We start from the raw sequence: 15,775 nt of genomic DNA, 5'->3' as shown, positions 1-15,775 counted from the left end.
ATAGTAACGGGAGGAAAGTTACATCTTTGCTTTACAGAAACAGATGTACAGGAAATATTTTGATATCTAACATCAAATATTAAGATATTTTGTTATTGAGTTTTTATACATTTTTAAAACATGTACATAACCAACCGATAACTGAAAGTTTTTCTCACATATGCCGTTCTGATATCGACATATTCCGATAGTACTTTATCTAATTCAAGGACAAGATGTTTTCAACGCATGATAATTCCCTCTTATATCCACCAACACTGTTTTCACGTGTACGGTTATATATACGAGTAACTCTAGCCCTTAATTATACACCACTCTGATCCATCTCTAGGATAGTTTCTCGTAGGTTTTACGGATGAACTTGATAAAGATCGCATCTAATCGTGGGTCGATGGTGGACTGAGAAACTGCGCATATCAAAGTATTAAATAAAGAAACCTAAACTTTTCATCAGTGAAGTATATGGTCTTGAATATGTTTTATATTGAAGAACAATCTACAATTCCTTCAAATTCATCCCTTAAACAGCAGCTATCATCTACTGATCCTGCTTTCTAGAACATTCCCACTGTTTAAGAGTTAAATATAATATATTGAAACTTTAAAGACACTCCTAATAATCATTCGAGAATAAAACTATATCTGCTGTATAATTTACATCAAATGTCATATCCTTCATGTCTATAGCATGCTACTTTATGATTACTATATGACAGCATCTTTTAAAAGTAAAATGAGACTTGCGAGCTGAAAAGTGATGCATAAACAGGACCTAAAATTATTCAAATATAAAATGTTCTTTTTCTGTTTTACAGGTCCAACAGGATTTGTACAAGGTGATAATAATTTTTCCTAGTTACTGAATTACAATTAAAGGTCCTTTTCAGGACCATCGAATCTTTAAAAAGATGTTACGATTACACATTTAATGTTTTATATCTGTGATCGACTTAGTTTTCAAGTTAAGTTGATGTACGTAAATGAATCGTGATAAATTCAGCATTTTTAACATAAAAATAAATACAGTATTTATTCTAATACATCAAGCAAAATAGATGTGTGAGCTATCTAATTTCTATAAACATTTAACTTTCGTTAAAAGTAAAGGCAGAGGAGCTGCATAGTAACGCTATTAATAAAAGTGATGTCAAAACTGCCAAGATAATCACTGAAATTAATAAAGATGACATTCTTGATTATAAACACAATTTGAATATTATGCCATAATTTTCTATGGTTTACCTTATATTTATAATGAAGGAGTTTCATTACGACCTATTGTTTTCGACAATTGAGTTTTCAGTCATACTTTACTGGGCTGTAGTTGAATTTTTAAAATGTTCACTATCATTGAATCTATATAAATAAATATCAGTATGTGTCTGTTTCTAATACGTCTCCACGTTTTTTGTTCAATTAACACCAAAGCTAACACGGTGATATAGCTCTATTTGTTGTTTGTCTGCAAACCATTAACTAGATAATCAGACCAACGTCTTGCAATTCCATCTTTCACAAATGCTAAGAGTTATCGTTAGTGTTTTTGGACAGTGTTTTCTGTGTATTATTATTCTCTGTTCTTATTGTATTATTTAATTACATAAAACATTATTGATTGTATCAATACATTTAGTACATCAAAAAGTGAGCTCAAGTTTCATGACAGCTGACAGCAAAAAAGAGAAGACCCAGGTGAATATTATATTCTATATTTTTCATATGTGTGTTTTATTTATTATTTATATCACTGAGTAAAATGTAACAAATAGTAACTTATGAGATAAGGTAAAGTAATTCTTTTAATATGGTATACTTGTGAGCAGCCCATGGGTTATTTAATTTTGGGCTTTGGTTTCAGTTTCGGAGCTCTTGTAAAAACAATCTTGTGAGGGCTGTTAACGTGTTTAGTTTGATTATTCTTTTTAGGTTTCTGTACAATAAGTTTATGTTCGCTTTGGCAACGTTTCAATTGACACGTGGATGTTAATTTTGAAGCTCTACCAATAACAAATTTGTTTCGGTTTTCAGTATTTTCAATAACAATAAAACGTTTCTCTGATGATGTTCTGGTTTACTGCCAAGTCTTACAGTAATAATTTTATCAACATTGTGAAAACGTCTAGTAGAGGGAGGCCTGATGTTCTTTGACACCTCCCTCTGGATACGTTCATCGTCTTTCACTTCTTTTGGTGTTTCTGTCTGAAGATGTAAATCATAATTCGTGAGGCAACAACACTCATCAATCGAAAAAATGTTTTAATAACAACAATCAGTTAATAAACATTTTAAAATATATAATTTATTCTTTATGTAACAATCATTTTACTATTATATGAGTAAAACCAAATAAGTGTTTGTATGAAAATTGTAAGTTATGAAATTGATTTAAGATGTCTGATAAACGTTTTCTCGAAACTACGAAATATATCTCAAGCATTGTCCCAAATAGTGAGGAAGGTAATATAGAGCAGACAATACCTTTAAATAATGTTTAACATTTGTAAACTGTAATAAAACAAAATATACACCATAAATGTTGGAAGCTACAACTACCGTAGTGGACCGATTATAGGGAGATCTCTAATATAATACGATCCATAGTATCAGAAACCATGGGAAAAATTGAGAGTCACAAGCCCTTTTTTCAGGTCCACAAAAATCAATAGTATAACTGAACAGCCTACAGGTGGATTAGTTGCAAGATTAGCGTTGGCCATGAGCGAACATCTGGCACGCATGCGTAGCTGGATGCTATCTGTAAATTCGAGAATGCGATAGGTGAGAGTAGGGGTTAAAAGACCTGCAGACAGCTGCAATTATAAGGCGACTATCAATCTTATGCCTAGTTATTAATCAAAAACATGGTCTTGTAATCGGTACTTCAAAACATCATACAATTAAGTTTGCTCCAATGTTAGTTACTTTTATTTTGACCCAAGATAATACTAAAGCCATTCAGTTCTCTGCTGTCGCAGACTTGAGTAGAATGTTATAACTAACAAAATATCCGACAATAAACACGTCATCGGCACATCGGCATCACAAGGTGATGTCATCGGCACACAGAAACTACCGCACAAGGCTGTTCAATATAGTTTTCACATGTACCTTCTAATCTGTATGTTACAATACGTGTTGCCGGTGCGGCAGGGGAAATACGTCTAATGAAAGAAATTGCGGCTTGTTTGCTCGGTTTCCAGTTTTATTACAGGCTGTTATTGCCCATTGTCGGCAAAAATCTGTTAAGGATGAACAATAAGACAATTATTTAAACGTGAAATATCACTTAAATAGACATAGCAAGAACTGTTGCCTCTAGGTAATATTTATATGCCCCGAGATGTCGGGCAGTTCATAATTTTGAACTCTGGACTGCAGTAGCCTATATACAGTGATCGTTCTGTACTGGTACACGTACACAACATATAATCAATTGTAAACTGCACTGCATGTTGAACTACTAAATAATGGGTTAGGCCTAGGTTAGAGTATCTTAATCCAACTCAAATATCTGAAGAATAAGTTGTAATCTCAACTTTAAGCTCAATTTTGACCTGGGAACTTGAAATGAGCCAACAAACCATACATCAACAAAATAGGCATATTTCTGAAACTTTATCTGCATGTATGAATGCGAAAGTAAATTCAAAACAACGGCCTAAAGTTGGAAATAGTACACTGGAAATGCTACTGTAGCCCGAAATAATTTTGAATTATTTCAAAATGTTTTGAATTTACTTTTGCATCCATGCATGCAACTGAGAACGTTAAGCCTAGTACTCAGTACTAACTTTGCTTACTTGAACTTGTTGAACTCGTGCACGTTTCCAGACAATCCTAAATTGATTTTGTTGATTTGTCGGTTCTTTATACTAACTTTATATGAAGACGGTGCCACAGTACTGTACTACCACCAGTCGTATAGTGTATACATAACAAAGTTAATAATAATGTTGTCATACGTGTCGAAGTCTTACGCAATTTGACCTAAAAGGTCGAATTATCGTCTTTAGACTGCTTAGTTCAGTCAGTTGTTTTTCCAGCTTTTCAGAACATACTGATTTGAATCTACAGTCGCAAAATAGTTGAATAGTATGATACTCTTATTTTTCTGTAGATGTGACTAAATAAAGCAGTAAATGATGAAACAAAACAGTTCCACCACCTATAATTTCTTATACATAGTTATAGCAGAAAGAATGTCAGTTATCATAACATACAATCATCTTTTACTTGAAGTTTTATCAAGATTATGTGCTGCTCTTTACAGTAATATTTTGCAAACCAATGACGACTTGCTTCAGATACATAGTTAAGTAGTTTCTCGAAACTTTATTTACTCACCGAGCAAAAAAAAAAAATGTGTTCTTAACAATGCAGAGTAAAGTCGAACATGGCATATCAATACAATTACAAAAAAATTGACTAAAGTTGAGTGTGGCAGTGAAAGAGTTAAGGGCATTGTAGCTGGGGGAAAAAACTTTGTGGTGTCCTCTTCCCTTGGTGCGCTAAACATGTGCTTATTTTGCTTAATGGTTAATTCAGGGTTGAGGTCAAAAAGCTTTTCATTTGGTTTGAGAACAATTCTTTTGGAGGCACAGAGAGATCTGTCTGCACTCTTACTGTAGTAGTGGAACGAATTGCAGCAGCATACGTCCAGGATGAAGTAATGGACAGCAACTTTTGAGCCTAAAGTTAATTAATGTATTGAATTGTCTTCAAATGCTGCCCTACTTTTCTCCCAATACTTTAGGGCAAGAATAGAAGTAGAATGGGTGAGAGCCATTTCAACTGACGTAATGAGGGTCCATTTCACACCCATAGACCTCATGGTCCTTGCCACCACAATGAGCACACATCAAGGAACCACAACATGATGTCTTCGAGTGACCAAACTTTTGACACTGAAAAAATTTGAGAGGTTTTGGAATGTATGGTCGTGCCTTGCAATTAAGATAACCTGCCTTGATGGTGGCAGGTGCAAATAATGATGTAAATGTTAAAGTGGAAACATTGGTCAGCATCATAATTCCACCTCTGCAAATTGAGATATGCCTCACTGCAGAAACTCCTTAGGTGGAGAAACCAAAGAGGATCTATGACCTGGGGATGCTCATCAAATCCTCAACAATAACTCCTCATGATGAATTCAAAATAGGATGAGGCATAACCTCAATAGGTATATCCCCAATCGCCTTTGAGTGTAAGGAGTTCACTGCATTTAGATGTGGATGTTTCCACCAATATGTTACCAGAGCGAAGCTTTTTGACTGACTTTTGAGAGCCATCAAATCCTTCTATTTCCTTCTGAATGAAAAAGAAAGACATTTGCAAGAAAATGAGGTACAGGTGTTACAAATGTTGAAGATTGCTGCCCAAAATCTTCAAGACGTGGGCTGTTCTTCACTATTTTATTTAAGTTTTTATTTGGATGGTCCATAATAAGAAAGAATATTTTGGTGCTCACTGACCCCACCCGCCATGGAGTTCTACGACGGGATGGATTACAATGCCAAACAAGAACACTGCAGCAACACCAGGGTTTCATGAGCACTATACCCAAAGACCAGTGTCAGATAACATGTTCACAACACCTGTTGAGAACATCCAACACTAGTACTTGGTTGACCCTAGCCCAAGTGGATTAGCCAATTGACCTTAAGAGGCTATTCCAAGGTCGCCCATCTACAGGAATTCAAGGTCAAAATAGTGTGTTAGGGTTGAATCCCTCAAAACCAGGAACCTCTCCTCCCCTTTATAGGTCATCATGCACGGCAAACACGTGTGTGGATGTTTAGATCCCAGAGAAGGTAAACTGAAAGAATAACCTTCCCTGGGAGGTCTTCTCACCACGTACAGGAATCTACACCGAGGGATCGATGTTAAGAGATGAAGTTTGATAATTTAATGAATGGTAATTGTTTATTGATTCCTTCAACAGTGGTCTCAAATGTGTCCTCCTTCTTAACGATAAGATATATATATTTGTTACTATTACTCATTTTGGTCACTTGAAGGAAACACACGAAAATCTCGAACTTCTTAATTATAAAGTCAAATATAAAAAAAATGTGTTTGGCTACTTTGTGGAGACCTAAAAGTCTTTTGAATGTTGTAGGATTAACAATACTGTTATACAAAGTTTCTGCGTTTTTGTTTTTTTTGTGTGTATGTGAAATGGGACGAGCAAAGTACTAAATCAGCACCAGATAAAGAACTAATGGCCACCCGGAGTCAGCCTGATAGCAGGATAGAAAACATTGAACGTGAAAGTTTGGTTGACACAAAGAAAGTCCTGTTAGCTTCACTTCAAATTAAAGTGGGCTTGATGAATCAGTTTGTGAAGACCTCAGACAAAGACGTTAACTCTTTCTTTATGGACAATTTTTCAACCTTTTCAGAAGTTCCATTTAAAGAAAGGACTTTGTTTGGCCTCGGATTAGAAAATTGACTTTTGGCATTGTTTCACTGCATGTATATGTGCGTGTATAAATAGCTTGCATACTATAGATTGCATTTATTGTTAATAGGCGATTAAATGAGCAATATAAAAAAATAATGAATTAAATATTTCATTACGATTATTTGTCCAAGTTTTCAAATTGTTGTCATAATTGATAATACAACCCAAATGTACTTGGTATATTCCATCATTCAGAAATAATCCAAAAATCAATGCCAATCTAGTCAAACATCATGGAAAACCGTGAAAAAAAAATTAAAGTAAGTAACGGTACAAAGCTGAGTGTTCACACTAACAACGATTCAACTTCTACTGTCTTTCACTGTCTAAACACTCCCCGCTAGTACAGCGGTATGTCTCCGGATTTATAACGATAAAATCAGGGTTCTATTCCCCTCGGTGGGCTGAGAGGATATCTTTTTGTGGCTTTGCTATAAGACAAATACACACTGTCTAAACCTCGTTTTGGAAACACAGTTACCATTAAATACCTCATAAAAGAAAGCAAATGGATAGAAGCCGGCCTCTAACATTTCGACTAATTGTACTCCCTACCTCCACCCTTCCAAAACAAAAAATGTGTATACCCTACCATAATATGTGTGTGATTTTTTATGATTATTCATCACTGCTGACTGGATTACCATCACTGTTTGATTTTGACTGATAAATGGGATATCTCACAGGCATTATCCATTATGACAATAAGTTGGTAACGTGAACCAATAAAAACAATGTGATACTGATATATATAAAGAAATTTGGGAATTAACCGAAATTACATCGTAAAACACATACATACGGAAATAGAAGTAAAACAAATACAAACAAAACCAATATGTAAGTGGTACGCAAACACTTACCATAATGTTACTAACACCATGTTAAACATAATAATGGATATTTTAATTCTTTTTGTTTATATGTGGAGACATTATTAAATCCTGCGTAACTCCAATATAAAAGGTTACACTGGCAATGTCGGTATATTTGATATAGTAGAGACACATTCACCACTATCTGTAAATATTTCATTTTTTTTTTAAGTTATATGTGGGGACATTATTAAATCCTGGGTGGCTCCACTGTTAGAGGTAAAATTTAACACTGGTCGTTGTTCCAGCAGTGTAGGTGTATTTGATACAGTAAACACATGGCCACCACTATCTGTATATATTTTCAATTTTTTCACAAGCTTCATAATTTTTCTGTTGAAAAATCAACAGAATAAGTTTTATGTGGTTTTTCTCAACATATCATAAAGGAATAAAAATGTTTCATACTTTAAATTAAACGTCAGAAATATATTTCCATACATAAACATGAAAATCACGTGACTATATGTTTATACTTTTATATTATCACAGAACCAGTTTTATGTTTATAATTTAATATAATGTGCTTAAATATTAACATACAGCCCAGTTATGTTTTAATCATAATATATATATGTAATTCTCAACATATTTTGAACTTTCTCTGTTAATTTGTATAAAAGCAAATAAAATTATTTATGGCATCGTCAGTTCATCACTAGATTGATTTATAACGTCTACAAACCAAAAGGTAAAAGAATGTTTTTATTATTCGCTCTGCTCCCCGATGGTACAGAGGCGAGCTTACATATTTACAACGCTGAAATCACAGGTTTGATTCTACTTGGTAGACAGTGTAGATAGCCTGATGCGGCTTTGCTATAAGAAAATACATTACAATTCACTTACAAAATCCTTCTTAACTGTATAGATAGCTTTTCTCCAGAGTTACACTATTCACTTCCAATATTCACAAATCTTGTAGAAACAATAAATTTCTTAATTCTACAAATTTTCGTTAAAAGAATAGATAAGCAAACAACTAACTGTAAGCATAAAAAGTGTTTTATTCATGGTGGAACATATTACATGTTTGAAGAATACATTGGTTTGTCTTCTTAAGACACAGAAGGCATATTTTCACTATTTTTTACCATCAGTAAAACACTTCTTTATGTTTATAAATCACTCTGTGCGCATACTGTTATAATTACACGATGTTCTTCACAATTAATGTATTTAGTTAAAATGTTATTGATCAACTTAAGGTATTATTCAATATTTCCTACCAGTAGTCATATCCAGTTAGTTTTAACGTCTTTACTTAAACCTAGTTTTTATTAAGTTCTTGTTCCACATTTTCAAGTATTTATCTTCATCAATCACCGTTGTTGTACATTTAACTTTTCAAACAACACTCGAACTACAAGTGTAAAAGTCTTATCTCTTTTCCCTTTCCTTAAGTTTCTGATAAAACATGAAAATAAGTTAAAAATGTATTATATCGCAATAAAAATAAATACATTAATAAAGCTATCAGTCACCATCGTCTTACTGACAAATGAATGTACATGATTTATAATATTGTCTTTACAAAATACAGATTATATCCTTTTCTAAGTTCTTGGTTAATTTTAAGCTAATCCAAACAGTTTTCTCATGATAAAATCTAAATTATGTTTTCCTTATTTGTAGATATTATTGGGAAATCAACTTCACATGAAACTTGTCCTTATTCTTAGTCTACACAAAAATCAACCAAGGGTATTTAAGTTAAGAGTGTTTTGGTCTCTGGATCAAGGCATCCCACTGTACTTACACGCAACAATCCTTCACAGATTCAAAATTATCTTAAATAGAGCATAATATATACAGAGCTATTCAATGTTTAATTCTGCACGCGTGTGAATAACTTATTTAGAAAATAAAATTACTTTGATTCTCTACTTCTCAGATTCTAAATATACTGCGGTATACAGTATGTGAGAAGAAGATGAGGTATGACAGACATCAGAATTTTAACGTTTCATCTAAAGTTGTCATGGCAACTGTGTAACACAAAACAAACCAAATCTACATCTGTTTCTCGCAATATCGATTGTAGAAAAATGAAAATAATCCACTTGACAAAGAAAACACACAGTAATAACTACATCGTTAAAAAACTATAGCAAGGCAAAATCGAAAGTCACCACAACCTGAACGGATAAAATTCCACACAAACAAAGCTCAGCCTTACTATGTAACTACTGGCATGTGCCTTCTTTCAAACAGTTAAAATATGAAAACAAAATGTGCAGATAAAAAATACAGTTGCCTTTTATGCAAAATTTCGAATAAAACTATATACTACGTTATTCCTCCCATCAGCAGTACTGATACTGAATGGTATTCTCGAAACGGTAACTTTTAAAATGTGAACTTCAGATATCGTATTGAATCAGAATATGTTTCCCATACAGTTGCAACAGTCTGCAGTAATATGCAAATAAGTTGAACTTAATTCAAACTCGTAATATAACTTATGATATGTATAAAATTAATACATTTAATCTCACTTCCTATAATTTGTTTAGAACATTCGAGCAAAGCTATAAAGCGCTATTTTTGCTAGCCGATCCTAATTTTTAACACATATATTAGAATTGAATAACACTCACCGATTAATCTTGGGCTATTCTGATTGAATATTTCGATGTGACCATCAACATTTTAACGGCTCTGAAGTTCGAAACACGGTTTTTTGCGGCAACTGAACACGAGCCAGGGACATTCATGCTAACCACTAAGACAGTAGTAGTGAACTTCATAATATCGTTGATTTGTTTCTTACCCAGACTGTTGTCTGGGGTCCAAAATTATATTGCCGTTTAACATACTTTCAGAATGCTTGACAAATTGAAAATTTCAGTTATAGACTATTAACTGACGATATGGTTTCAAATAAAGAACTGAATTAATATTTTAAAACAATTTTTAAAAACATTACAGAACTGGTTTGTTCGATCACGTTTTCGTTTTCTCAATTTGAAATTCCCACCTGTGAAATCTTTAGGTTCTCTACAACTCAACCACAATCGGAAACTTGTTGAGAACTTTATATGCAAAAAACGGCTCGTTTGGGCTGAGAAAACACTTTTACATAGAAGAGCGAACAACGTTTCGACCTTCTTCGGTCATCGTCAGGTTCACAAAGAAAGAGGTAACTGACCGGAAGCTGACCACATGTTTGAAAGGGGTTGTGTAACTGTGTGTCGAAATGTAGAGGGCGGTATTAGATGTTTGAATATATAATTTTATTTATTTTATTTTATTAATATAGGTATAAAGGCATTCCTTTATATTGGTTTATTTTGGGTTTAAGTTGTTGTATAAGTAAGGCTTCTTTAATTTTGCGTTTGTTTATGTTTGTTTCTTTATTTAGTATTTGAGTGTTTTCTATGGTTATGTTGTGTTTATTTGACTTGCAGTGTTCGAAAACGTGTGAAGGTGACTTTTTATGTTCTTTGAATCTGGTTTCCATTTTTCTACTTGTTTCTCCAATATAGAAGTCGTGGCAGTTATCACATTGTATTTTATAAATAATGTTGGTGTGGTGTTTGTCAGTGTAGTTTTTACATAGTATAGACCTCAGTTTTGTGCCGGGTTTTTGAATAAATTTGGTATTAATTGGAATGTCATATTTTGTTACTAATTTTTGCCAAATGTTGGTTATTTGTTTGCTGATGTCAGGAATATATGGTATACAGCAGTATAAGTTTCCTCCACAAACCGTAGAAAACATTATACGCACCCACCTAGACAGAAAGCAAAATCAACCAACTAAAGTAAATACAGCTCACAAATAAAAAAACCACGAAACCATATACTTTCCGAAAAATAGGCTTCTCTAATATCTGTAATAAAATGGAGTATTTACGATTGAAATTAATACAATGTTACAATACTTTACACAGATACCAAAACATGTGTGAAATCTCTTTTTATGGCTAGTCCTGTTTTAATAACTATTTATTGTCCGTGATAACGAAAACCCACTTGAAGTAAAAATGTATTATCAAGATGGCTGGTATGGGTATTGAAACTTTAAGTAAAGTAAAGTGAAGAACAACATTTCGACATTCTTATGTCATTTTCATGTCAACAAAGAGAAGTTGCAATGATTTTAATGTTGTATTCTTTTTATTGTAAATAAATATTTATACAAAAATGACGTTTTTAGACTATTTAAAGGTGGGGTAATATTACAGGTATTATTATCGAACTGATAACTCATTTTCAAAATTATAACTGCAATGAAAAGCCTGTTCTACAACTTACACTCAGAGTTATAACTGTAAACAAAGGCCTATTCTAAAATATTCTAATAATTAGCTCTCCAAAGTGGTATCTAATGGTCAGTGATACCGTGAAATATATTCTGAAGTTATTGTAGGTTTTTTCAGTAATGGCAAAAGATAAATATTATGAAGGCAAGAACCCTCTGTGATTCCCCCAGAAGCACAGTGGAATGTCGGCGGACTTATACCACAAGAAACCGGGCTTTGATACCCATGGTGGGCAGAACACAGATAACCCTTTGTGAATTTTTGTGTTTAATAACAAACAACAATGGCAACCCTTTGTAATAACCCAACATTTATTTTCGAATTGATGAACTGGAAATTCTAGGATAAGAAGGAATCCGTTTCCAGAAATACAGTATTAACCTAGTACGCTACTAATAACTTATTACGTTATTGAATTGCTCCGAAAAATTAAAGGTTACTAAAATAAATAAGAAGGAATCCTTAATTTTGTTTGTTTTGTTTGTTTGGGAATTTCGCACAAAGCTACTCGAGGGCTATCTGTGCTAGCCGTCCCTAATTTAGCAGTGTAAGACTAGAGGGAAGGCAGCTAGTCGTCACCACCCACCGCCAACTCGTGGGCTACTCTTTTACCAACGAATAGTGGGATTGACCGTCACATTATACACCCCCACGGCTGGGAGGGCGAGCATGTTTAGCGCGACGCGGGCGCGAACCCGCGACCCTCGGATTACGAGTCGCACGCCTTACGCGCTAGGCCATGCCGGGCCCGAATCCTTAATATCTACAACACTTGGATCACTTTTAGGCATGGATAATCTACTAGTCGATTTATTAGCTATATTTTTCTTTACAGGCAATATCAAGCATACAACCCGATTCAACTTTATTACTCAGCACGTTATCTACTCGCCTACCCTCAAATAGAAATTCTTTTAGGCACGATTAGAGTAGATTCATCTATGAGACTTTGGACGTGATCAAATACGTCAGTCGAAAGGGTTTGATCTTCCGAGTTCAAAACTGCAATTAAATCTCAAATCCATCAAGAAATGACGAAGCTGTGAGCTAAACGTTTGTGCTTTTAAAAAACGACAACTTAGAGGTGTACTACGAACCGCTATGCCGCGGCTAAAAATAACAGTAAGAGCTAGTTAGTATTGACCCTACAATACTGATAAACAGTATGTTTTCAAGGCGATATCGGTACAAAGATATCAGAAAATAGTATTACGATTTTAAACAAAAGGTTAAATAGCAAAAGGGAAATAAATCTTAATTATCTGTATCCACATAATTATTCCTGTTATCGCTGATTAAACACGAAAAATAATTCACGTTAACTACTAGTTTTAGAGAAAAGTTTGGAACGAAGATTCGAATCTTGCACAATAGCGATGTACGTGCGAGACAGGTTTCAAACGTTCAACGAGTTTTTTAACGTTATTAGAGCCAAATCAACTTTAGGGTTAACACCTATCTTCCAGTTCACGTCGTATTACCAAATAAGACGGAAACAACGTTTCCAATCCAAGCATGTACTTCCAAATATTTGTTTAATGTTCTTGTTCAGTTACTTACTCCTTATTCCGCCAGCCCTTATTTTTTTTCACAGGTACAACTTAAATACCTTGATTGCATGACATTGAAGGGCTATTCGAATTTACAGCTCCCAGCCAAGTTTACAAAATTCTCTCTAAAATGTATATCATATAACGTGAATAGTTAGTTGCACGAAGTGAAGGCTTATATTAGCGTAAGTCTTCATGTTCTTACACTGTCCACTAGCGTGGGGGGCTCTCACTAACACAGAAGTAATCTTTCTGGCTCATCAAGATAAAAATGAGAGTTCGATAAGCGGTGGGCACAGTCAAATATAGTCCGTTATGTAGCTTTGCATTTAACAAGAGACAAGTGAGCACAACCGTTAGTCCAACTAATTTTATCATATTGAGCAATTATATATTTCTGCCTAAAACTAGCGGAAGTATTTTGAATTTCTTTTAAAGGGCCCTTCACGCGAAGCATCAAGTTTGACAGTGTAACCTGCATTCTTTAGCAATGTTTCAGCCCTTATAGATGCCATCTTTAAAAACTTTACTAACAGGAGCTAAGTGTACGATTTTTAACCCAAGATAACAAAATGTAGTAACTGAAAAGTACAGTTAACACATAATCGCTGCCTATATTTACTTTGTACAACCTCTAGAATGGCCTGAACGAGTCCGAAACGCTTGGAGACCAAAGTACGACAAAAAAAAATAAAATAATAATCAATGAATGTAGTCATGCTTGATTGATTTTAATCCATAAATTTTAAACGATTATGTTATAACTTTTTTACGGTTTGTTTTACGTAATCAATGCCAGGGTAAAAATATTTCTTCCAATCTCAAAAATCCTGACTACTGTTAACACGCTACTAATAACCTACAATGTAAAATAAGACTTGTAACCATATAATAACAAAGTAATATTTGATTGGTGTTCCATGTAAACAGCTATACTGGAGAAACTTGTTACTAAAGGAATTTGAACTTAAAACAAATAAAAAGTCTCATAAAAGTAAAAACTATTATGAAATATATGTCGCCAGGAGACAACAGTTAAACTGTACTAGTTTTGTCTCAGCAATTTAGGTAATAGAAATATTTCGTGCACACTTGTACAAACAGATGCTATTGAAAACTATCTGAACAATTTGACACGTGAAGACTGCTTTTATGAAAGTCTTTTAAAACCCGACAAGTACAAGCGATTGATCTCCCATCAAGACTTAACCCAAGGGCATTAGGGTCAGTGAAATCTCATAGTCAAAAGGCGACGGAGTCTCAGCTCAGTGAGGGTCAAAGCTGTGTAGGGAACGGCCACTAAGAGAAATAATTTTGTTTGTTTCGGATATTTACAAGGGCTATCTGGGTTAGTAGTCCCTAATTTTAAAGTGGCTACAACAGCGCTGACATCCAGCCCTTGAGCCACTCTAATAATGTCATTTCAATGTCGCTCTTTTGACACAGACCCAAAGTGCGAGGCGCGATTTTAAGGCAACGTGTAAGACCTCCGATTCACAGTCCAGAACGCTGACCACTCACTGTCCAGTCAGTCACGTGATAAATTACTTTTGTTTTTTTCACATATTACGTCTAAAGATTTAATTGCTTGCTTGTTTGGAATTAAACACAAAGCTACACAATGGGTATCGAAACCCGGTTTGTAGCGGTGCAAGTCCGCAGACATACCTGTGTGGCACTGGGAGGGACGTGTAAAGAGAAACAAAACTAAAACACTTAGCACGTTTTCAGCAAAAGCTCGTTTCTCAAACACAACAAAAGTAATCAACTTAAGTATAATGTATCTTTTATTGATTTCAATGCTGCAAGTGATAACAATTCTGATAGCACATATAAAGTAAAATTCGAATTTTAAAAACCTTCGACAGCATACAAATAGCCCTTCACGAAACATCGCGTTTAACAACAAACAAACAACTTACTCCATTCACTTTATAAAAAGATCCATAGTGGGACAGAGATAAGTGTATCGATTTTCAACACGGTTGATACCCCCGCTGAATATGCTGTACAATAAACATATAAATCATAATAAACAAACACTTCATAATATTCAAGATATAAAACACTCGTTAATAAGTGGCCTTGACGTTAAGCTTTAACTTTTAGGTAGAAAAATAGAAAACTTCAACGAAATATTGGTTTTTGTTTTCTTTTTCGAATTTCGCGCACATTTACACGAGGGCTAACTGTATTAGCCGTCCCTAATTTAGCAATGTAAGAATAGAAGGAAGGCAGCTTGTTTTCACCACTGACCGCCAACTCTTGGGCTACTCTTTTACCAACGAATTGTGGGTTTGATCGAGACACTATAATGCCCCTACGGCTGAAAGGGCGAGCATGTTTGGTGAGACGGAAATTCGAACCCGCGATCCTCGCATTACAAGTTAAGCGCCTTAACCACCTGGCCATGCAGCGCCAGAAGAATAGTAAACTTCAAGGAAATATTGGTTTTTGTTTGGTTTTTGAATTTCATGCACAGCTACACGAGGGCTATTTGTTCTAGCCGTCCCTAATTTAGCAATGTAAAACTAAAAGGAAGACAGCTAGTCATCACCACCAACTCTTGGGCTACTCTTTTATCAACAAATAGTGTGATTGACCGTGACATTATAACGC

General features: G+C 34.4%; 1 protein-coding gene across 4 annotated transcripts in view; it reads right to left on the bottom strand.

Annotated features, from left to right (window-relative positions):
• Window positions 1-15,775, bottom strand: part of LOC143251934 (dynein axonemal heavy chain 7-like) — a 557,556-nt gene that overhangs the window by 509,900 nt on the left and 31,881 nt on the right. For 2 of the 4 annotated variants that reach the window (XM_076503310.1, XM_076503302.1), the window contains one exon: window positions 14,926-15,162. The exons of the other annotated variants lie outside the window; for them this stretch is intronic. The gene's annotated coding sequence lies outside the window, so the exon portion shown is untranslated. Of the gene's footprint in view, window positions 1-14,925; window positions 15,163-15,775 lie in introns of those variants that run through there. 4 annotated transcript variants of the gene reach the window in all.

This window comes from Tachypleus tridentatus, chromosome 6 (assembly GCF_004210375.1).
Source record: "Tachypleus tridentatus isolate NWPU-2018 chromosome 6, ASM421037v1, whole genome shotgun sequence".
NCBI classification, from domain to species: Eukaryota; Metazoa; Arthropoda; class Merostomata; order Xiphosura; family Limulidae; genus Tachypleus; species Tachypleus tridentatus.
This window is presented reverse-complemented; position numbering and strand designations above follow the sequence as displayed.